The sequence below is a fragment of the Peromyscus leucopus genome, chromosome 1 (genome assembly GCF_004664715.2).
Source record: "Peromyscus leucopus breed LL Stock chromosome 1, UCI_PerLeu_2.1, whole genome shotgun sequence".
In the NCBI taxonomy this organism is placed as follows: Eukaryota; Metazoa; Chordata; class Mammalia; order Rodentia; family Cricetidae; genus Peromyscus; species Peromyscus leucopus.
The window spans coordinates 190,586,929-190,611,668 of NC_051063.1; the positions used below are offsets into that span (position 1 = coordinate 190,586,929).

The 24,740-nt window shown below is 39.2% G+C and overlaps 1 pseudogene; it reads left to right on the plus strand.

Annotated features, from left to right (window-relative positions):
* The first annotated feature begins 637 nt into the window (after nt 1-637).
* Nucleotides 638-24,022, plus strand: LOC114685592 (annotated as a pseudogene).
* Nucleotides 24,023-24,740: the final 718 nt, after the last annotated feature.

Sequence of the window (24,740 nt, forward strand, 5' to 3'; positions counted from 1 at the left end):
AGACCAGCCACTTTAATGTTCTCCACAGCTTAATAAAAAGATCTCTGTGAAAATAGGTGTTAGAATGTGGTTTGTGCCTAATCCTGGGTCAGGGAGGGAGCACCCTGCTGTGGGCAGATCCCTTCAGTTTTAACATTGTGTTTTGGGAATGGAACAAAAACAAATCAAAATTTAGGGTGTTTGTTGTCTTTCGCAGTGCAATTTTAGCACAGAAAGCTGATATTTCAAGATGAGAACTTAGGCAGGATAATTTGTATCTGATGGGGTCAGAGCACAGGGTCAGAGCCCGGGGTGCAGCGTCCTCCAAGATGCAGTTCTGGTCCAGGCTGGCAGCGAGCATGTGGGGAGGCTGTGCAGAGCGGGTGCAGGGCAGCCTGACAGCTGGAGCTGTGTGGAAGGCAGCCTGAGACCGAGTGGGCGGGGCGAGGCTTGGGGCGGGGGAGGAGGGGGGGGACTCACCCACGCAGAGGGATGATGAAGAAGAGAAAAAAGCTGAGTGTACTGGGAAAACTAATTAAGAAAGGGAAAGCGTCTGACCCGAGCGGGTTTAGAAGAGCCACACGTGACCAGATCCGGGTAGTAGTGGGCGGGGCCAGGGATGAGCTCTAAGGAGCTAGGCAAGAGTGACAGGAAAATCCACCATTCACTGTGGGACCTCGGGGAGCCGCGTAGTCCAGAATCCGGGGCGGAGGACACCGGCTTCCCTAGGAGGACGTGAAAACTCCCGGTAGCCACAGGTGCCACGTCCGCTGTCCTGGGAAAGTCACCAGTCAGCAGCGCAGTGGCGGGAACCGCAGCCCGGCGGCCCTGGAACCTCCCAGGTCAGAGGAGCTGCGGGGCTGGGACACGGGAGGGGAGGGACCGGGGTGTGCGCGCGGAGGCTGCTCAGAAGGACACAGCTTCCAAAATTCTGTTGTGGATATCGAACCATTGTCGGGAAGTTTGAGGTGCTATACACTGAAGCTTATCGTGTTTTTGTTTGTTTGTTTTGTTTTTAATTTTATGGTTGCCAGAATATTTTCATAAAATAACCTAGTAGATAAAGCGTTCGCATTATGTGCTGTTAGCAATCACGGTTCTATTTGCTTTTATTGTAGCAGTTACAAAGCTTCTGGAATTTAAATTCATCCATGCTTTCTTAACTCGCCTCTTCTACCACGTTCCTATTCAAGAAAGTAGCCTTTGCCCCTGGGACTAGGCACCCAAAGAGCTTTGTAGATATTAGCCACATGAGGAACCAGTGCAGATTTGACTGAATCAGAAAATACACTGTGACAGGACAAGACAGTGCAGAGGTTCCTCCATCTTGTATTCTTGCTGAGGCTGTTTCCAGGGTTAACTAGAGTCTGATTTCCTTGATGGAGAATCCCATGGAAAACTACCCATCTTTAGTCTAGGCATCAAAGGTCAGGATGTCCTAGCTAACCTATTTTACTTAGCCTTTGTTAAAAGTGCTTTTTTTTTTTTTTTGTGGAGAATCTCCCCCAGCTAACATTTCATCCCAGCTGCCTGTGTGTGTGGGACCCCCCCCCCCCCCCCCCCCCCCCCCCCCGGGCAGGCTAATATCCTCTCTTAGCTTCTGTTAAAAACTCCCCCTGCAACTGCCAAGCAAGACTCGTAGACCGAGGTCTCTGCCCTTAAAAACTCATGGTCTGGATACTCGGAGCCTTGCCTAGGACCCTGAACACTTGAGTGTGATCTCTGCTGGCTGGAATACAGACTTTGAGTTGGCTATAAACTGTTGAGTGCTAATCTCTCTTAGGCTACCCATAACAATACTTTATCAAGTGCCACAGTTATGGTTGTGAACTTTTACTAAGCAAACTTTTACTCCGTATTAATTTCCATTCGAGATGTATGTGTTTTATGATGTAAATGCAGCATTCAGAAATATGTCTTCACGTACTAAGTTTTTAATTTTACCTCTTAGGTCCAGACAAGTGCAGTATGCATGCTGTGAGAGGATATCAGTCTAAACTATTTTTATAGTTAGACAACTCACTATAAATGAAAACAAAATTAAAAGGCACCATTTGAATAATTTTAATCACTCACCTAGATCAGAAAAAAATGTCTCCTTGACATTTTTTTTTAAATTTCAGGGTTTGTTGACCTTCAGTGCTGTGACTGTGGACTTCTTGTAGGAGAAGTGGGAATGCCTTGACCCTTTTCACAGGGCTTTTTGCAGAGATTTCCTGTTGAAGTGCAGCAGTCTGGATTCTGAGGGTGAGAATAGTTTCCTTGCAGTCTCTTCATGGTTCCTGAAAAAACTACTCTGCATGTGTGTGAGCTGAGTGTGGATGAGTCTCACATCTCACAGAGTAAAGTGAAATCCTCAGAGAAAGACAAACATTTTATTTTCTTTCTCCTTCATGTTTATCTATTTGGCAGGGGTTGCACATCTTTCATTTTTTGTCCCATGAAAAGTTCCAGGTGTTTTCTGAAGAATCGCTTTCCCATGTTCAGGTCTCACTCTGCTCAGCCAGATCTGCTCACCTGTGAAGCAGAACGAAGAACCCTGGATGGTGAAGAGAGAGGAGGCAGTAGCAAAGGACCCAGGTATGTTAGAGAGATTGAGGAAGCGGTAGGGAGGTGTCGGGTGTTCTATGTTGTTCAGGTCAGTGGAAGAAAGGTCACTCCAAGGTGAGTTTCAGGCCCTTTTTGATTGATACACAAAAGTTGTTCTTTGGACAAAAACAAGTTACTCATACCATAGCCCTGATCAAAGCTATATGTGTTCTGGAGGAAAACATCACACCTCTGTCTTATTGTTACTGTTTGCAGTGCCTAATAATAATAATTCAAGACATCCAGGTGTGCCAGGATAGTCTGTGACCACAGTCGTGCAAAGGCTGTAGACATGCTTCAGAAAAACAACTCTGTAAATCACAGAAAACAGTCACTGTTTTCCTAGTGATTTCTTCAAGGTTAAAGCACATCTAGAAAACAGCTGTTCATTCTATTGTTTACCCTAGATATGGTGACTGCTGGGGTCCCACAACAGGGATGGGCTCCAGTGACAGTAGAAACAGGACATGAAATTTGTTTTGACACATTCTGTTTCATTAGAAATGGTTCTAGACAATTCTACTCAAAATAATCTCAGGATTGTCCTATTGTAGGCATATAGAAGACTCTCTATGTAAGAATTAATACTCAGAGGCAAATACAATTGTATCAGAATTTGCATGTGAAAAATAACTATCTCTCATTTACATCACTGGTTGTGTCTTCATACCAATATCAAATGATTTTCATTAATTTTATTATAGTGTTTTGTTAGAACAATTCTTTCAGGTTCTGTATTTTTAAGATTAATTTCTCCACTTCTAAAATAGTGCCAGCAAGGATTTTGAAAAGATTTGGTTAATATATATATATATATATATATATATATATATATATATATATTATAATTCTTTTATTTAAAAAAAATCTTTCCTTTTTCATACTAACCTCTGTTTCAACTCTCTCCCCTTCTCCCCCTCTCCCCCTCTCCCCCGCCTCTCCCTCTCCTCCTCATCCCCTCCTCATAGGGGTTAAGGCCTCCCTTGGGTACTCAACACAGGCTGGCAAACCAAATTAGGGCTAGACCTAGCCGCTCCCCTTGCATTAAGGCTGAGTAAGGCATCACACCATAGGGAATGGGTTCTAGAAAGCTAATTCCTGTACCCTGGATAAGTCCTGATCCCATTGCCAGAGGACCCACAAACACATCAAGCTACGATGGTTAATATCTCTCTTAATGTCTTAATATCAGAGTAGTAAACTCCGTCTGCATTGTCTTCCCATTGATATCCCCTGTCATCTGTCTTCATGTCAACACTCAATGGTTTGCATTGCTACAATTGTAACGTGTTTTGAAATCACCTCTGGGTTGGATCCTGTCTCGTGATTTTTGAACTCTTTGTGGTTTCTCAAAATTTTAGGGAGATTTTCTCTATTTATATAAAAACAGTGCCTGTACAATCTTGGTACAAATTATGTAGAATCTTTTCAGAACACAAACATCTTTTTTATATTATTTCACATGTTTGAATGATAACATGCCAGTAGTGATTCAGTGTTCAATATGTCTGAAATAACTGCTGCCCATTGAAAACAAATTTTCTTTGACCCAGACTGAAAGCAGCACCAGGCTATGGCTTTGTAAAGGCAGTTTAAGTATTTGTACATGTGGCAAAATGTGAATACTGATTTCCCTCCTAAGGCCTATGACATTCCCCATAGTTGCCAAGTTCCCATCAATGTATTTTCTTCTGTGGAGCTGACCTCAGTTTGAACCAGAAACCTTCTCTTACCCACAGAATAGTCTTGCCACTATGACAAAAACAGTCAGGCCTTGCCTGGCAGATTGGGATTATATCATACAGGATTCAAATCTGGGTATGTACATTAAGAACGCTGCCCCCTGCCCTGGCCTGCATAGCAGTTTTTGACACTGTGAATGGTACTACTGGGAGTCTAAGATATTTTTATGCTGTGAGTGGTCTGCTGACTTCTCAGCAACTTATTGTTGTTATGTACAAAAACCAAGAGATGTTGTAAGTGGAGTATATAGTTTGGTAAGAGGGCTATCAGATCTGAGCTTTCTCATGAGTATTTCTTGTGAGTTCTGTGTTCTCTGTAGCAGGTCCATTTCGTTTGCTTTTTGACTTTCCTATATTTTCCACTTTAAATTTTTCTTTGTCCTTCTTAAACTGTGTACCCAGTGATGCATTGTATTGAGTTAGTATGAAGGGAGGTGACACTTTGTCCTGATTACAGAGGAATGATTCCGGTTGTCCTCCTTTGGTAGTGTTAGGTTTAGGTTTGTCCCATTGTCTTTATTATGCTGGGCTATGTTCCTTCTGTTCTCACATTCTTCAGAGCTTTTTTACTGAGCAAATGTGATATTTTGCCATAGGCCTTTCATGGATCTGTTTACAAGGTCATGTTTGTTCTCTCCCTGAGTCTACATATGTGGTGTCTTACATCGCTTAGTTTGTAGATGTTGAAAGAGTAGTGTGTCCTTCACATTCAATCAGCTTTCATTCTGTTTCCATGTAATTTAGAGACAATCTCTGTGTCTGTGTCAATCTTGACAACCGGTTTGTGATTTTTCTTTGCATATGTTTGTTTGGGCTCACCTGCTTTGGGTATCAAGTTAAAGCTAGCTTTGTATGATGACTTCTAGAGTTCCTTTTCTTTGTGTTTTGTGCAATATTCTCCTTTTGGCATGAATCTGAGGTTTGACTGAAGGAAAAGAGAGTTCCATGTTACATCTGTTAAGTCCTGAGAGACTGTTAGAGGAAACTCTTCCTGCTTCAGTCTCAGCACTCAAATAATGCCTGCTCTAGTTTTAAGACAGAAAGTTGATTTGTTCACTTGTTTCTAGGAACTTGTCCCTTTCTCCTTCAATTCTGATTTATTTGCGTATGACTTTCCACAGCACTCCATAAGGTAACACTGACGTCACTGGCATACACTACAATGTCCTCTTTTCAGCTCTGGCCCTAGTACTTGAGGATTCACTCTTAGTTCAGATAGGGAGAAAAGTGCTTTGTCAGTACTTTTGTCTCTTCACAGAAACAAGTCTATTCCATTGACTCTTTGTGTTGTCTTTGAGTCTCTGTTTCATTAATTTCTACACAACCTTTCTACATACTATTTCAGATTGACTTGTTTTTCTTATTAGCCCTCAGCCACCTAATTATACACAAATATCTTTCATAACCAACCCCTCTTGCTGCCAATACTTCTGAAGTGTCTTTGTCATCCATTTCTGTGTGATTGTCTTTTATGAGGTTATACTCACCCTGACACTGTAAGAAAGTGTCCTCAGTGCTCCATGAATTCTGTGTCATTTTTCCTTAATTTTAAGTCTCCATGGTCGGTAATCAAGAGACAGTAAACAAGAGGCTCAAGAGGTGGTGGTTCAGCAGTTAAGAACATTGCTGCACTTGATGTTTCTGGGTTCCGTTTCCTTTACCTGCATGGAGACTTAACACGCTCCTGTGCCTCAGGTTCCAGAGGATCTGTTGCCCTCTTCTGGCCACTGTAGGCACTGCATATACAAGGTACATAGACCCATGGGCAGGCAAAAAGACACTTACACACAAAAAATTAAAATAATAAAATAAACCTTAAAACAAGGAAAAGGAACCGTAAATCATCTGGAGCTATTGCATAAGGATTCAGGATAACAGTACAAGAGATGACTTGGAGGTTATCACCGCTAGTGTGAGAGTAAGTGTGGAACCTGCGTATGTGATGTGGTAGCTGACACCTCATGTCAGCATTGAAAAAGTTGGGATGATCCTTATGGGTGAGAAATAAAGTTGTTTGTGTTCATGGAGCCCAAAGCTGGAGAACATCCTGTGTCCACTGTAATGCTGCAACAGAAGAGTTATCATATTAATGATGTAGTTAGGAACACATCAGTTAACTTTTGAGAGGATCCTCTCTAATTGTGGAAGAATTTGTAATACAGGATAATGCTGTCACCTAGCATCTGGTCTACAGAGAAGTCCGCTACAGAAGGAAAGTGAATTGTATCAAACACCACAGTCTTCTTATTCTGTAGCCTAATGACAGGCCCCAGACCTCAAACCTTCTGCATTGATCAGTCATGTATGGTGTGGAAAGGATGTGTTCCCACTCTAAATGGCTCACAATTGCCAAACAGAACTTGAGATTAAGAGCTGCATGTTAATTGTGTCCTAAGTCACATACAACAAACTCTTTCATACTGTTCATATGTAAAATGTGAAACCAAACTCATTGAGTGACATTCTCACTGCCACACTCCAGGGCTGTGGTTTGCATTTGAGCTTTTAAGGTCCTGGAGGTTGTGCATGTTGCTCTCTGAGGAGAGTTGGCTGCATGTGATGCTCTTCACTGGGGCTTTTGATCTTGCTACATTTCACTTTTGTCTCTACATTGCTGTGGAATTCCATGTTGCTGATGTGACTTCCACAAACCTTCTCCTAGAAGTACCTTCTGTTGAGAGAGGGCACCTCACATTTTTATTGCTGCTCATCAAGTCCTCCCTCTGTTGTTAGTTCAAAGACCAGAGGACACATGAATTTTCCATGTGTCCTCTGGTTTCTGCTGGGTAGGATTAGTGGACTTGTTGAGTGATGTCTCTTTCCTTCCTCAAAGATGAGGATTTCCCTCCTATTTCCTCCTATTGTAGATTTCAGAACTATAATCTGCTGTCTTAGTATTGCTTTAACTCTCCTTTTATACTGTGAATTTCCTAATCTTATTTCCTTGTTGTTATTTTTCCTTAGCTCATTGAGTGTCTTTTAAATTCCTCAAGGAATTCATAAATATCTGTAGTTGGTTTCTAGAGATTTATTTGTATTCTTTTATTTATTTTGATCTTTGAACACTCTTGGCTATTGTTGCATTTGATCATTTATGAAATTGCAACATAGAATAGAAAACAGTAGAGCAGTTCCTCTGAAATCCTGGGGAAGAAACAGAATGCTTTTGCCCCATGACTGGATATGGTCAGTTAATGAAAAGTGCATTGGCTGTCCCATACTTACCTTAAAGTTCTTCAGTAAGAAGTCATAGAAATATCCATTAATTACCAAGAGAATTATATGAGATAATATATATGTATATATATATGTATATATATAATCTATTTATATACACACATATACATCTATCCATTCATACATACATACTTATAGTGCCACTATCTATATCTATATCTCTATATATTTATAGATAGTGGCACCATAAATTGTATAAACTAAAAAACGTTACCCAGACATGGAGAATTAAGCTTTACTTCCTGACACAGGATTAACATAAGATATAACTTACAGTTACACAAGCCAAGAGAATAAATACATGTCTCACATTTATACTTTATTTTCGAAGTATAAAGTTGATTTCCACAGAGGAAAATGGTAGCAGCCAGTGACTGAAGGATCTCAAGAATTGTCACAATAAATAGTGATTGTTAACTTGAGGGTATTAAGAACTGCCTGAGCACCAGAGAGATGGCTCAGAGGTTGTGCATGACAATCCCTGCACGAATCACAGCTATCAGGGAAATAAATAACAAGAGGCAAGAAGGAAAACTCAATTCAACCCAAGTTAGTTGATGCTGGCTCAGACTTCTAGGGAGTATGATGCCACATGGTTTATTGTAAACATATTTAAATACAGTACAGTTTAGAAAAACATTTCCTGGTGTAATACATTCTGTGGTGCAGAAGGAAGCAAGCATAATTACGCCAAAACCAACTAAAGTACATGTCATTTTTTTCAAGGAAGATACATTCTAGAGATAGACTACATGTATTAGTTTAAGGATCTAGGGAGGAACCTAGCATGCTGTTGGTCATCTAGATCATTCAGAGAGTGTAGAGGCCTATAGCACAGGCGATAAAATATGTGTGACATCTCCCATGAGGATGGCTTCTATTGACTGACTGAGAAACAAAGCTAAAGAGAAAGATCTAGGGAGAGACAGTCTGGAATGAATATTCTGTGGTATTGGGTGAGGTCTGTGTCCATAAATAACAAAGGTCATCAGGTTATTAAGAACATTTACGAAGAACCTTCTCAATGGAAAACAAGTATTCATTTTTTTTTTTGAGGAGACAGCCCTGTGTGATTAATATTCTTGGTTTCCCCAGTGATCTGTACAATGACCTTTGTGATCTCAACATCTCTTCCCTTCTAATTTTTTTTTTTTTAAAGAAAAGATACTGTAATAACCACTTGTGAGCCCCCCAACAAGGAACCAACTTCTGATGAAAAAACAATAGGTTTTGTTTATTCCAGCCTAGGCAGGGACCTCCCCAACACCATGTTACAGCAGGTGAAAAGAGTGAAGGCTCTGAGCACTCACCTTAAGGGGTTTATAAAGGAAAGGTTTACATGCAGAGGGTTATGTATCTTGGGATTAGATGAAGGGGCTAGGGGTGAGGTAGTTCTTTGAAGTTATTGGCTGAACTATAAGCATGAGGTTACTAATGGCTAATTGGATTCAGGGTATCTATAGAGACATAAGTTTTTTACTCCCTATGTCCTGCTTTTGCTGAACCCAGGATATATACATTCAGATTTATTGTTCCAGCCCTATTCTCCCATGAGTTCAACTTCTGGTCAGTTGAGCCCATTACTCCCCATATCTTGTTTTGCCAAGTCCAGGATATATAGATTTATTGTTCCAGCCTTATCTTTCCATGAGTTCCACTTCTGGTCAGTTCTAAAACTGGTCAGCAAATACCTTTAGAGGAGGAGGGGGGAGGGAACATTTCTCAAGATGGCTACTGACTTTTCCCTCTCAATACTGTAATAGATGCCGAGGTTGAATTAATTGCCTCTATGGCTAGTCTAATTAATATAGGCAAGCATAAGAGAATTATAAGAATAGCTAACAGAGGAAAGGGAAAAGCCATGGTAACCAAAATGGCCATCAAAGGTCACTTGAGAGATTTTGTCTATCTCTTTATGTAAGCCATTAAACTGACCCTCAATAGTATGCAAAAAAATCTCACATATTAGAGCAAAACATCTTGGGGAATTGTTGGTGATCAAGATTGTGCTTGAGTAACAAATAATCTGTAGTAGCTCTTTTTTTGTAAAACTGATCCTCAATTCACCAATCTGTAGATTAAGTTCTGCTAATATTTTTGCTATAGTATTAGCAGTTTCCCTAGTCATACAGGCCACTTTTGAGACTTCTCTTTGTATTCCAGTAATAATTCTTGGGTTAGGCAATAAAAAAGCTGCTTTTGCTTGTAACCATTACAGGATCCAATAGAAGTAAGAAATCATCACAATTTGCAGGGAGAGCTTTCTTAATTCTACTGATTGATTGCAAAGATTTACTGACCAGAATGGGCAAAACAGTATCATACTGTTTCCTGTTACAGGTGTGTCTTTCATCATCCTGACCAAAAAAAAAAAACCCAAAAAATTTGGATTCTGCATTGGCAATCTGATAATATGTAATACAGTAATAAACTTAGCAGTGTCATTTTGGGGTCAGTTTTGTAGTGTCCTTGTTGTTTCCTCAAAGTCTCAGCTTGATGAGTTAAAGTCCTGATGTCTCTCCAAGCTATCAGCTCACTTTCTCTCTTGGGATGTCTCCTCTTGATGGATTTGTCACCTGCCTTCAGATGTCTCATTCATCTAGTGGCCTCTGGATGTCCTGGTCAGAGGTACTACATCAAGAGCCACCAGGGACTTTGTTCGTTTTCTGAAAGACATAAGTTAACCTTACTTAAGTGTTAGAACAATAGGTCCTTTCTATTGATTACTTTCTAGATCTTTTCATTCAATATATTGTCTTAGTCAGTGTTCTGTTGCTGTGAAGAGACACCATGGCCATGGCAACTCTTATAAAGGAAAACATCCATTATCGTCATGGTAGGAAGTATGGTAGCCCACAGGCAGACATGGCTCTGGAGGAGGAGCCAAGAGTTCTACCTCTGGATCAGAAGGCAGCAGGAAGAGAGAGTGACACTGAGCCTGGCCTGAGATTCTGAAACCTCAAAGCCTACCCCCAGTGACACACTTCCTCCAACAAGGCCACACCTACTCCACCAAAGCTATTCCTTTCAAATGATGCCACTCCCTATGAGCCTACAGGGATCATTTTCATTCAAACAACCACACATGTACATTCCTCTATGTCTCCTTTAGGGTAAAATGACTTTAGGCAGCAGAAAAAGCCTTATCCTTTAAAGTGATATATATTTTTTTTAATTTAAAGTTAGCATAGCTAAATAGTATGTGAGGATTTAGATGAGTGTAAACAATACCCTCTTTATATTTTGTAAGTTTTTCCAGTTAAATATTTGATGTTGTCATTCCACAATAGCTTGACCCTGTGAATAGTAAGGGACTTAATAACATGATTAATATTAAAATTCCTCAAATCACTTTTGCTAGCATAGGCAGGGTCATTACTAGTATTTAATTGTGATGAGAGTCCTAAAAAGGAAATGTATAAAAGGCTCTTTTACAAAGTCAGGTTTCAGATGTGTCACAATGGGGTCACTAGGGCTCCATCCCAGGCCTGGGGATGTGTTCTGTAACTGACTAGTTATGGAGAGACATTATGCACTCCGAGCATAGATCTCTACATATATGATAGCAGAGAAGGTCCCAGACACAAACACTGTAGTTCCAGATGTGAAGCTGATGTCCATGCATTACTAATCATGCATTAGAATGCTGTGTAGTCGTGTCTTTATACCATGTAAAATAATGCTGTTAATAGAGGATAGGCTCTCATGAGCCTTCTTTACCTCCCTTGCCAGAGTCTGATCATTTATCAGACCAAGGGCATGCATGAAACTAAAAATAAACAAAATATATTACATTAATAGTGGTCCTTAACTGTCTTAGTTAGGGTTTGTATTGCTGTAAAAAGACACCATGACCATGACAACTGTTATAAATGAAAACTTGTAATTGGGGTTCAGAAACTTACAGGTTCAGAGGTAAAGTCCATCATCATGGTGGAGAGTATGGCATGAGAGCATGCAGGCAGACATGGTGCTGGAAAAATAGCTGAGAGTCAGTCAGCATGATAACAGGAAGTCTACTCGTACATTGGGCGCTATCCTGAGTATAGGAAACCTCAAAGCCCACCCCCACACAGACACACTTCCTCCAGCAAGGCTATACCCACTCCAACAAAGCCATATGTCTTAATAGTGCCACTCTTTATGAGATTATGGGGGCCAGTTACATTCAAACTACCACATTAACCTGGTAACACACACCTTTAATCCCAGCACTTAGGTGGCAAAGGAAGGTAGATCTCTGTGAGTTCAAGGCCACCCTAATATAAAAAGCAAGTTCCAGGACATCCAGGGCTACACAGAGAAACCCTTTCTTGAAAAACAAACCAAAACAAAATTAAACCTAAGGCTTCATTAATTTAAGATTTGTTATCTTTAAAATTTAGGGCAAGTTAATTTTGAGCTTAAGAAGACTCCTACTAGGTAAAAGGGTATTCACAAGTACCTGAAAAAGGTTCACAGAAAATTTTGAGGAGAAAACAGTTGGGTTTTCCCATTCAAGTATGAAAGTACATATTTGGCTGATACAATAAATGAAGCAAAGAATGTACAATATCAAAGAATAATAGTTTCATGGAAGAAGTACTTGCTGGAAAGCTCCAGTTTTTACATTTTGTAGACAGTCTCATATAGCAGATTCTCAGGCTGTCCCCCCAAAAAATATTAGGTGAAAACTTCAAAATAATCTAATTTTTTTTTTATTGCATTTCTGGTTTAACCACTTCTGTCTTTGAAGGTAATTAGGGAAACATGCAATTTATGTTTGCATTTCTTGACCACCACATTACCCAGAAGAAACATTTTCAACTGTCTTTTTTAAAGTGATCAATTTATTTTTATTTTATGTGCATTGGTGTTTTGTCTGCATGCATGTCTGTGATGGTGCCAGTTCCCATGGAACTAGAGTTAGAGACAGCTCTGAGCTGCCAGGTGGGTGCTGGGAATTGAACCCAGGTCCTTTAGAAGAGCAGCCAGTGCTGTTAACCCCTGAGCCATCTCTCAGGCCTTTAAAAAACTTTCTTGATTTTAATTTATTTCTAAGTCCACCCAAAGCATATTTACATTGTTATTTTTAAATGTTGGTTATGTGGTACAAAAATACAAAATTCAAAAAGTGAAGTTTTAGTAATAATAAATACAAAGGAATTGGGGCTTTCAGTGCCTTCCATGAGTAAATTTTTGTTTTTGATGTAAAGGATGAATTTTTTTTTTTTTAATTTTGCTAATCTTCTGATCATTACACTGATGCATAATTTGACCAGGCAACAGCAGGGAATGCATTTGTAGTCTCCATAAAGACAACTCATTGGTTGCAACAACCCTTTGGAGCAGCTTTTTACCAACAGCGGCCACAGCTGTTCCTGGTTTTCCCCTCGGCAGGATTTTCCTGCTTTGTTCTCTGGAGACAGAGGTGCTGGCACTTCAGTGTCACTGTCACACTTTGATTGGACTGGGTCTGTTAGTTTATTCCTTATTTACCTTGTATTTATTTTTTAATATTTTATTTTTCCCATGTATTCAATTATTTTCTCATGCAATATATATTTATTACAGTTTCCCCTCCCTCTCTTTCTCCCAGGCCCTCACCACCTCCCCTCCTCTCCAGATCCACTCCTTTTCTGTCTCTCATTATTAAACAGCAGACTTCTAGGAGATAACAACCAAACATGGCAAAATAAAATATAGTAACATAAAACAAAAAACGGTCACATTGAGGCTGGTGAAAGAAACCCAACAGAAGGAAAAGAGCCCCAAGAGCAGACACAAGAATCAGAGACCCACTTGTTGACACCCTCAGGAGTCTATAAAGTACTAAGCTGAAAGCTGTAATATATACACAGACCTGGTGCGGAACCCTGTAGGCCCTGCGCTTGCTTCTTCACTCTCTGTGAGTTCATGTGGGCCTTGCTCAGTTGATTCAGAGGGCATTGTTCTCCCGGTGTCCTCCATCCCCTCTTACACTCTTCTGAATTGTTCCCTTAGCTCTAAGGGGAAGAATTTGATGGAGACATCTCATTTAGGGCTGTTTGTTACAAGGTGTGTGTATGTGTAATGTCTGGCTGTGGCTCTCTTTATTTGTTCCCATCTGCTGCAGGAAGCCTCTCTGATGATGGCTGAATAAGGCACTGATCTATAAATATACCAGGGTATCTTTAGGAGTCATTTATTGTTTGTTTATTTGTTTTTGTTTTTATTTTGGCCAACAGTGTTTGATTTTTTTCACCCTAGTTCTCTGGGCTATTTTCTCTGGATCTTGGTCACCTAAACAATGTTGGGTATGGGTTCCATCTCATGGAGTGGGCCTCAAGTCAAATCAGACATTGTTTGGCTACCCCCACTAGTTCTGTGTCTTCATTGCCCTAGCATATCTTGCAGGCAGGACAGATTATAGGTCAATGATTTTGTGGTTGGGTTGGTGTTGATGTTTCTCTTTTGGTAGCCTGACTAGTACCTTCTTGCACCAAAGATACTAGAATGAAGCAGTGAAGGCTACAGATGGGCTCCACTCAAATTTTCCATGTTCAAAATGAGTTGTGTGGATGTTGTCCTCAGCAGTGGGGGCCCACTGTCAGTTTGCAGAGCACAACTCATTGTCATAGCAAAAGCCTCAGTGTGAGGATTTTCCATGGGTCCCCCTTGGCCAACAACTCAACTGAATGCAACCCAGTCTCTCTACTGGAAGAATCATTTTTTGAAAAGAGATGGCCATTTGGGGTTTCAGGTAAAATGTGTTTCTGGTATTGGGTGCTGATACTGAGGAGTGTGGATATGCTATGATCCTGGAGGGGGGTTCACAAGAGAGATTAGAACAGTGTTCAATAGAGACATACTTATTTCATCTGCTAGGAATGGAGAGAGACAGTGAAGAGGGGTCACCACAGATGTTCTGCTGTAGTGCTGGGGATGAGACTTCTGGGTTGGATCTAGGGGAATGGAAGGAGAGGGGAAGATCTACAGGCAGTCCACCTACTGTCTTGGCAGGTGTGGTCAGTAGCTTAGCAGGGAGTGTCTGCTGAGGTTGGAGGCTGGGACATAGCAACAAGTGTGGAAGGGAGGTTAGGAGCGGAAAGTCTGTGGGATGGATCCACAGGAGATGTGGGCAGAGGGGGAAGGAAGGCTACAGCAGGTGTTCTGTTGTGGAGCTAGGGGTGAGACAGACGGGGGTATTGGATCTGAGGAACAGAGGGGGAAGGAAGGATCTGTAGGCAGTCTATCTGGGTTTCTGGTTAGCAGGGGTGCCTGCTGGTTTTGGAGTCTGGGATAAAGCAACAAATGTGGGGAGTGAGGTTAAAAGGGGAAGATCTGTGGGATCCACAGGAGATGGGAGCAGGGAAGATTACCACAAGTGTTGTTTACCTTTTATTTTTAAGACAAATAACATTAGCTGAAGTAGCACACTAAACCTTTTTTTTTTTTCCATTTTTGTCTCTAAGCTACTCATGTCCCATCTGTTCCAATTTTCTGTTTACTATTCCTTCCTTGAGAACCTCATTCCAAATGTTTTCTTCTATTTTACCCTTTCTATAATTCACAGTCCTTCTGCAGCATTCCTTTCCTCTCAATTTAGGTTGATTTCTATTCTCAGTGCTTCTCTATCCTTCCTGTGATAATTTATATATGAGGTTAGTTAATGTTAGCCTCAGTCTTCAGGATAGCCATTTTGGGTGAGGATGTGCAAACTGGGATTTTATAGCTATCCAACATACCTGGATGAGTCTGATTCTTCCTTAGTCCACCTAAGAAACTGTCATTCATATTTAAATAAACAACAGAATCGGTTAAAATATTTAATTATTGGGAAACATCTAATATAATTTGATTAAATGTAGCAAGTTCAGACCATTGAGCTGTACATCTGGGATGGGTACAGTCTTTTTTTTGTGGAGCATGTGGAAATTTGTATATGAAACATGTGTTCCTTTTCCTTTTGAAGAGCCATCTGTAAAAGCATTAAAAGTAATCTCTATAAGATTTTTTTAAATGTAATGTTAGGCAATACTCATAGGGTATCTTCAAAAAATATTAATGGGAATCTTTTTGATAGTGATTGTCTATTGAGCCCAAGTAACATGCTAATGCAACCCACCAGTTATCAGTGTGGAACAAATAATCAACCTGCATTTTATTTAGTGGAACACTGATTTCTGTGGGTTCTTTACCACAGGTGTGTCCTTCCCATCATTATTAAGTCTATAAGTTCTTGTAAATAAGGAGTTGTAGATTATTGCATAGAATTATGACATGACTGATTTTTTTTAGTACCATTACCTTGTTGATGTTAATTCCAGTTGGAGATGAAGACGAAGGAAGGATAGGTAGTTGATAAGGAAGTAAGGGATTAATTCAGAGTTACTGCTTCAGCTTTAATAAGCTAATCATCCACTCTGCTTCAGGTGTGACACTTCTAGAATTGACCCAGGAGTCTCCAGCAGGTAACTTCAAGAGCAGAGCTAAATCCTCAGTAGTGATAGGCAGGTAAGAGGTATACCCAAATGGGCTAGAGAAATGGCTCAGCAGTTAAGAGCACTGGCTGCTTTTCCAGAGGTCCTGTGTTCAATTCCCAGCAACCACATGGTGGCTCACAACCATCCACAATAAGATATGGTGCACTCTTCTGGCCTGCAGGCAGACATACAGGGAGAACACTATATATATAAAAGATAGCTAAATCTTAAAAAAAAAAAAAAAAAAAGCTAATGCAAAAAAAAAGTGTACTCAATTGACATGAGGCCAAATTTGAAATTTTTCTGTTAGTTTATTGATCTTGAAAGTCAAGCACTCAAAAAAAAAAAAAAAAAGAAAGAAAGAAAGTCAAGCGTCAAGCACTCATTTAAATGTTTATTAGATGAATAAGAGAAGAGAATGTCATCCATATAATGAATCACCAATACCTCAGGATATTTAGTCAGCATTGGCTTAAGTGTTCTATGTCCTAGTTACAATTGTTCCTACACTAGAGATTGGGCCTGTTTTAATTTCTCCCCATGAAGGGACCATTGATCAATCTAAATTGAGTTATTTCTGATGTGAGGGAAAAGCAAATGACAAAAAACTAAAGTCCTGGGGCATCCAAGCTAGCTCATGCTGCAGCAGCAGAGCCCCGCTCACGATTCCTTGGAATTGTGTATTGCCCCAGATGCCTTTCTGTGCTCCAAGCTAGACCAGACCCCGGCCCTGGAAAAGAGTGGGGCTGGAGGGCTTTGCGTTCCACTCAGTGTAGCTGGCCTGGAGGATGAGTGGTCGTGGAATCCATTTGGCCAGCCCTACCAAGATGTGTCAGGCAGAAATTTTTTCTCATTTATTTATTTATTTATTTATTTGCTTATTTGCTTATTTACTTATTTATTTATTTTCAATAATTGCCGGGGATTTTATCTCCCCTTTTCAGGGGCTCTCTTTACATTAGTTCCTGTGCATACAAAGTTGCAGAGTTGTAGCTCTGAATATTTTGCTTTTCTGGATCTTAACAAACATTTCAATAATTGTACAAAATGTATTCTTGCAAAGCAGTGAGAAGACCCCATGTTAATTCCGTTCTCTCACTAATGGTTGCCAGCCATTGGGCAAGAGGCTGAGTTTCCCCGAACTCCTAATTTATATTCAAAGAAAACTTTCATCTTCTGTAAGAACTGCACTCCCCTCTTTGATATTTGTGACTGTCCTGTGACCACGTGATTGTGATTGTATCCATATCTACTTTTGTGGAAAATGTCAGTATTTTGCTGCTGGGACTTGCATCGATTCTGCTGATGGCTGTTAGTATCATGATCATTAATACCAGTCCTTTGTCAGTCAGAGTGTCTGTCCGTCCATTTCCTTGTGTACTTATATTTTTTCATTTTTTTTTCCTGAGTGCCTTAAAAATTCTTTTATAGAAGTAAAGTCATCATTATTTTGGCTTATCCCTAGATCTTTTTGAAGCAACCTGAATGGGTCAGATTTCTAATTTACTTCTCAAATTGTCATAGATTTGTAGGAAACTAGTCATCTTGTGTGTTACTTTTGTATTTTTCAATAATAACTAAATGTCTTTATTCCCTGTGTTATCATGGATAATGTTGTCAGATTTTTATATGTATAGTGTGGTGATATTGTATTCCCCAATATATCATGCACCCTAATAAATTTATCTGAGGTCAGAGAACAGAACAGCCACTAGGTAGACATAGAGGCCAGAAAATGGTGGCACTCACACCTTTATTCCTAGCTTTCTGGAGGCAAAGAACCATTCGGATCTCTGTGAGTTCAAAGCCACACTGGAAACAGCCAGGCATGGTGATACATGCCTTAATCCCAGGAAGTGATGGCAGAAAGCAGAAAGGTATATAAGGCGTGAAAACCAGGAACTAGAGATGGTTAAGCTTTTAGGCTTTTGAGCAGCAGTTCAGCTGAGATCCATTCAGATGAGGACTCAGAGGCTTCCAGTCTGAGGAAACAGGATCTGCTGAGGAATTGGCAAGGTGAGGTGGCTGTGGCTTGTTCTGTTTCTCTGATCTTTCAGCGTTCACCCCAATATCTGGCTCTGGGTTTGTTTTTATTAATAAGATCTTTTAAGATTCATGCTACAGTATAGTTTTCCTCCAATTATGATCTTTAGTGCTGCTTGAGTGCATGGTCTGTGCTATTTCCTAATTTTATTCAAATGTACTTCCTTCTTCAAGAATTTTAAGAGCCTACATTTCTGGGTGCAATGATTATGTTCATAGTTTTTTTTTCCATCACTATAAATATGTCTTTCCATGCTCTCTTCTCTATAGAAATGTTGACAATACCTCTGGCATCATTTTCATTTGGGGGTTTTGTTATATGGTTTAGCACTGTAACAGGGTTGTATTAATTTTAGCTTTTTATTTTTGACCTTGATGTGAAATGTCAAGAAGAGTTCCAGTCTTTGTTCCTAAGACAGAAACTCAGAGAAGAGCAACAGGGAAAATGGATGCTTCTCCAATTAATGTTCCCCAGGTCAGTGTCATGTCCACATTTCTTTGAAAAAAAATTTTGTTTTTTAAATCAGAACCATGCAAGCCTTTAATTCCCTGCCTCTGGTGAAGCTATCTAAAGTGTTTATTTTCTATCATTTTTTTCTTTTTTTTTTTTTTCTTCTGATAATTAAGATTAAACCTTTAAAATTTGTCACTTACAAAACTCAGCCTTGTTCTATTTTATCCTCCCATGATTATTGCTGTGAGGATATATATTTTCTATGCATTTAAGACCTGCAATTCTGAAAGATTCCATTGTGAATGATGATCAAATATATTGATGCCCAGGTCCTACAGAGGATAGACTTGGGTCTTTTAGTGAGGAAGGAAGGTCTCATGTGCCACATAGGTTTCATTTCAGGGATGATAAGTTTTCCAGAACCATATTATGAAAGTGGTCATGGAAAAACATGGACTTTTAGTTTACATCACTATTTATGTAAAAGTAGAAATAGAAGAGACTCTGAGTCTTGAATCCTAGTAGTAAATATTTCGATACTTTAGAGGGTACAGATGATGGAAGGAATATGTGGCTTGCTCTTGCCATAAAACTGATGTTTCTGAGAGGAGATGTAGATTGCAGTACAGTGGATTATTTTTTTGCTGTCTGATATCACACAGTGATGATGGATGTGTTGACACCTGAAATCTATCTGACTCAGGATTCTCATATTATTCTCCTGATAACAAAATAAGCTCAGTGTGAAGTCCTCAATAGACAGATCAGTATTTTCTCTTTGTCTTTTGTTTTAGTTTTCAGGCAAGGTGTATGCAGTCCTATCCTGACCTCTATATTGCATTATGTGGAATATATTAGTAAGAATTTTTTAGAGTTATTGACTCAGTTCTGTGAATAAGCCACCAATTTTCAAGCATAAATGAATGTTCCTCTTAATTACTTTGCTCTCTTCTTTGGGCAGAGGAAGGCTCCCCCCAACCCTGTATGTTTCCTTGCTCTGAAGCTATGTATTTTTATGATCAAACCAAGCTAGTGGGAACTCATGAACTTTAGAACAACACCTGTGGAACCTGCATGGGACTGGACTAGGCCCTCTGCATATGGCAGACAGTTGTGTAGCTTGATCTGCTTAAGAGGCCCCTTGGCAGTAGGATCAGGATCTATCCCAGGTGCATGAGCTGGCTTTTACCTATGGTAGGACATGTTGCACAGCCTTGATGCAGGGGGAGAGCCTTGGACCTGCCTCAACTCAATGTACCAGGCTTTGCTGACTCCCCATGGGAGGCCTTACCTTGTCAGAAGACAGAATGGGGGGTGATTTGCGTGAGGGGAGGCTGGAGGTCAGGAGGAGGAAAGAAAGGGGGTTGATATGTGGTTGGTATGTAATATGAATAAAAATTTCTTAATAAAAGAAAGAAAATGCAATATAGATTATGAATATTCTAGAATTTATCTTTTATTAAAATTATTTTTTACTTTATGTGTGTGGATATATTTGCCTGAATGTTTACATAAGTAATATATGTACTTCATGTAGAGTTCAGAAGACAGCATTAGATCTGATGGAACTGGAGTTATAATCTATTATGGAGTGCCTTGTAGGTTCTGGGGACCAAAATTGGGTCCTCTAGAAGAGGCACCAATGCTCTTAACTTCTGAACCATCTCTGCAATATTGTTAGAAAACTTTTGTCTTTGAATAATGTCATGCCTCATCTGTATCATAAAAATGTCTTTAATTCCTTAGGTCTCTTTTATTTAGGAAAGCATTTTGTCCAGCAGCACATGGTAATTGAGTAATTTTCTATTACAGGGTCTGTTGACATTCAGGAATGTGGCTGTGGTCTTCTCCCAGGAGGAGTGGGAATGTCTAGATTCTTCTCAAAGGGCTCTGTACACGGACGTAATGTGGGAGAATTACAGCAATCTAGTTTTTGTAGGTAAGAATGCTTTTCTTGTAGAATTCCTGACTCTTCCTTTGTATTTACCTACTTTGTAGGTATGTAGAACTCTCTAATCTGTCTAGAGGCTACCAGAAATAAGGAAAATTCTGATAACTATAACTACAACCATAACTTTACTTTTTTCAGTGTTCTTATCATGAACAACCAGTGCTACATACTGTATGAGCTCTCTAGTCCTCTCAACTAATTTTTAATCCTAACTTTGGAGTTCAAAGAAATTGAATATTCAAAGCAAGGAAATGCATTGTAGTGCACTTAGTTGGTGGATAATTTGATTTTTACTCTTGGATTAAGCTAGTCACCTATTTCAGATTTCAAAAGAATGAAGAGAAAAAATTAAATAGAGGAATAGAGAAAGAGCTGTTGGTGGTGTGCATATTGTTGTTTATTTTTTATTTTTTGAGATATGATCTCTAGTCCTGGCACAGCATGATTTTAATCCTATCACTAGGGAGGCTGAAGCAAGTGGATCTGGTGAGTTCCAGGCCAGCCTGTGTTACATGGTGCATTACTAGGCAGTGAAGGCTACACGGTGTGATTCTCTCAAAAATCCAAATAAGATAAAAGAGAAGCATTCTCCAAATGATTGTTAAAATAGCTCTTTTCTCAAAGTACATTATTGCTCCATCCCTCATTTGTTCAACCTTCTGCAAAATATGAAGATTAGGTAAGTATGAGAAGGCTATTATTGATCCTTGTAGTTTGATGGAGATCAGAGTGGTGGTTCTACTGAGCATCCTTTTAATGAGAGTGAAATACAAAAGGCCTCTGGTAAGAGTTCTGTTCCTAAGAATTGCTAATTTATTTTTCTTAGAGAACTTAAGGATGCATCAGTTATTGGATCTATTTAATCAAGCATCAATCCTTACTATTCCTAATTATGCTAATTTTCCAGAGAACCATTGCATATGTAAATATGAGAAGGTCTTGGATCAAGGCTCAAAGCATATTGTCCACCAGCATGTGTATGTCCAAGAGAAGTCTCACAAATGTTCTGACAAAATGATTCATGAATCCTCCCAATGTATTCCTTATAAAACAAGTGATACTACAGAAAACTGCCAGAATTTCAGAAGTGGTAACCACAGGTATAACTCTGTTGAGTCATCAGACCTAAAGAGACATGAAAGTGGGTACACTGTAGAAGAACAATACAAATATAAAGATTATGAGGAGTCTTTAAATTTGTGTTCCACCATTAGCCAGTATCAAAGAATCCACACTGGAAAGAAAGAACACCAAGATACAGAATATGATGAAATTCTGGACTTTAAACATGAATTCACATTGAAACAAATCCATAATGGAAAGAAACCATACCAATGCAGGAAATGTGGAAAATGCTTCAGGACCTATTTAATCCTCAGTAGACATCAGAGAACTCATCCTGGAGAGAAACTCTATAAATTTATAGAATGTAATAAGTCCTTTCTGCATTTGTCACACCAGAAAGTTCATGACAACATCCATTATGGAAAGAAAACCTATAAATGTACAGAATGTGGCAAGTGCTTTTATCATTCATCAGGATTTAAAAGACGTTACAGAATCCACACTGGAGAGGAGACTTACAAATGTAAAAATTGTAGAAAATCCTTTATCTGTTGCTCAGGTCTTAGAAAACATGAGAAAATTCATGGAAGAGGGAGGCCTTATAAATGTAAACAGTGTAGTAAGGCGTTCTATAAATTGTCACACCTTGAATACCATTACAGAACCCACAGTGGAGAGAAACTTTACAAATGTAATGAATGTGGCAAATTCCTTTCTACCTCTTCAGGTCTTCGTAAACACCAGAGAATTCATACAGGAGAGAAAATTTACAAATGTAGTGAATGTGGGAAATCCTTTACCTTTCGAACATCACTTAGACTACATCAAAGGATTCATACTGGAGAGAAACCTTACAAATGTACTGAATGTGACAAGTCCTTTATCCAGAAAGTCAACCTTAGAACACATCAGGCAATTCATACAGGAGAGAAACCTTACAAATGTACTGAATGTGAGAAATCTTTTACTGTTGGCTCAGGTCTTAGAAGACATCAGACAATTCATACTGGAGAGAAACCTTACAAATGTAGCGAATGTGGGAAATTCTTTACCATTGTCTCAGATCTTAGAAATCATCAGAAAATTCATACTGGAGAGAAACCTCACAAATGCAGTGAATGTGACAAATGCTTTATCTGGAAAGCTGATCTTAGAACTCATCAGAAAACTCATACAGGAGAGAAACCTTACAAATGTAGTGAATGTGCAAAATCCTTTTCCACTTGCTCAGGTCTTAGAAGACATCAGAAAATTCATACTGGAGAGAAACCTTACAAATGCAGTGAATGTGAGAAATATTTTGTCCAGAAAGCCAACCTTAGAAGACACCAGAGAATTCATACAGGGGAGAAACCTTATAAATGTAGTGAATGTGGGAAATCCTTTAACACTGGGTCATATCTTAGAACACATCAGAAAATTCATACAGGAGAGAAACCTTACAAATGTAGTGAATGTGACAAATATTTTATCCAGAAAGCCAAACTTAGAATACATCAGAAAATTCATACAGGAGAGAAACCTTACAACTGTAGTGAATGTGACAAATGCTTTATCCAGAAAGGCAATCTTATAACTCATCAGAGAATTCATACAGGAGAGAAACCTTACAAATGTAGTGGATGTGAGAAATCCTTTTCCATTGGCTCAGTTCTTAGAAAACATGAGAAAATTCATACTGGAAGAAACCTTACCAGTGCACTGAATGTGACTAATCCCTTATCCAGGAAGCCAGGCTTAGAACTCATCAAAGAATTCATACAGGAGAGAACCTTATAAAAGCAGTGGATAAAGCAAAGTCTTTGCCAACCTCTCAGGTCTAAGAAAACATAAGAAAATTCAAACTGGAGACCAAAGTTTCCATATTAAATAATGTATAAAGCCTAGGCTTTTTATCCAAGCTCTGTCATTATGGGCCATTGCAAGCTCCACCCTAGAGAATCATGAACATGAGAAACTTGTAAAAGCCTTTAAGTAATGCTCAAATCTTAGAAAAAATTAAAAGACCTTATACTGAGGAAAAATTCTGGAACTGTGACATTGTAGGAAAATTTTTGTTAAAATATTTTACTTTTTCAGCCCCAAATACTTCATAATGAAGACAAAATGGAGAAGTCTAAAAATGTGCTGTTGAGTAGCAGTTTTCTGGAGACTGAAGCAATACATCTTGTGGGGAAGCTGATTAGGACAAGAAATAAACCATTTTTAAAAAAGCTTCAAGAAGTTCCTGAAACTGACAGGATTCACTATGCTTAATCCCATGGAAGAAATTTATACCATTCTCACTGCTTAGAAGAGGCTTTGATAAATTAAGCCAGTAAGATACAGTCCTCTTTAACATGTAGGTATACCTACAGGTGTGTAGTATGCTGTGAGTATCCAGTGTGCAAAAGCTGTATTTCATGCTGACTTGGAGTTTCATGATGACGACTGTCTTTACGTAACTTTTGCTTTTATAAACAGCTCCAGTTCCATATTTATGTAAGTAACCCCAATAAAGCCCATTGGTTCAACAACATGTATTTCAGTGGCAAGCATACTTGGTTCTGTTTTCAGTTCCCATTTTTGACTAGATGGGTGCATATGAATGTTGTGTCTCTCCAGGAAAAATCTCTCATACCACATGTGTTGAACCCATTAATTGTTCCTCCAAACTTTTACACCAGAAAATCAATGTTAGAACAAAAGCATTTGAGTCAACTAAAGTAGGGAAGATTGTTTTGCTCACTGTTCTGTGCTTACTACTATAGTAGTACATTGTCCCATTGAAAGGGCTCAACACAAACAGAATGTAGAGGCTTGGTGAGCCTAAGAAAGAAGGTCACTCTCTTCCTTGCATTCAAGGAGGAGAGTGGGAGGTCTGCAGTGGGACAAATGAAAATACAGGTACAAACTTGTGTTATTGACAAACATCATCCAAACTGAGCTGTATCCATGCCTTAATCTGAAGTCATGTTTAGACTCCATGATTCAGTCAAACTCCAGTGACTCTCAGAAGACTGTTGTCCATGGGTAAATACTGAATACCATTGTGCTCTCCTTGTATCCTGTTGTACCATTATATAAGCCTCAGTAAATGAATCAAATGCCTTTTGTTAAATCCTTTACACAATGCTAATAGTGTAGACATATCAGAAAATTCAGCATGAAATAAAACTCAAAGAAATGCCTTAATAAAGACTTATAGTCAGCTTAATTTCATATGAGCTCATCCATACAAATATCAAGAGATTGTG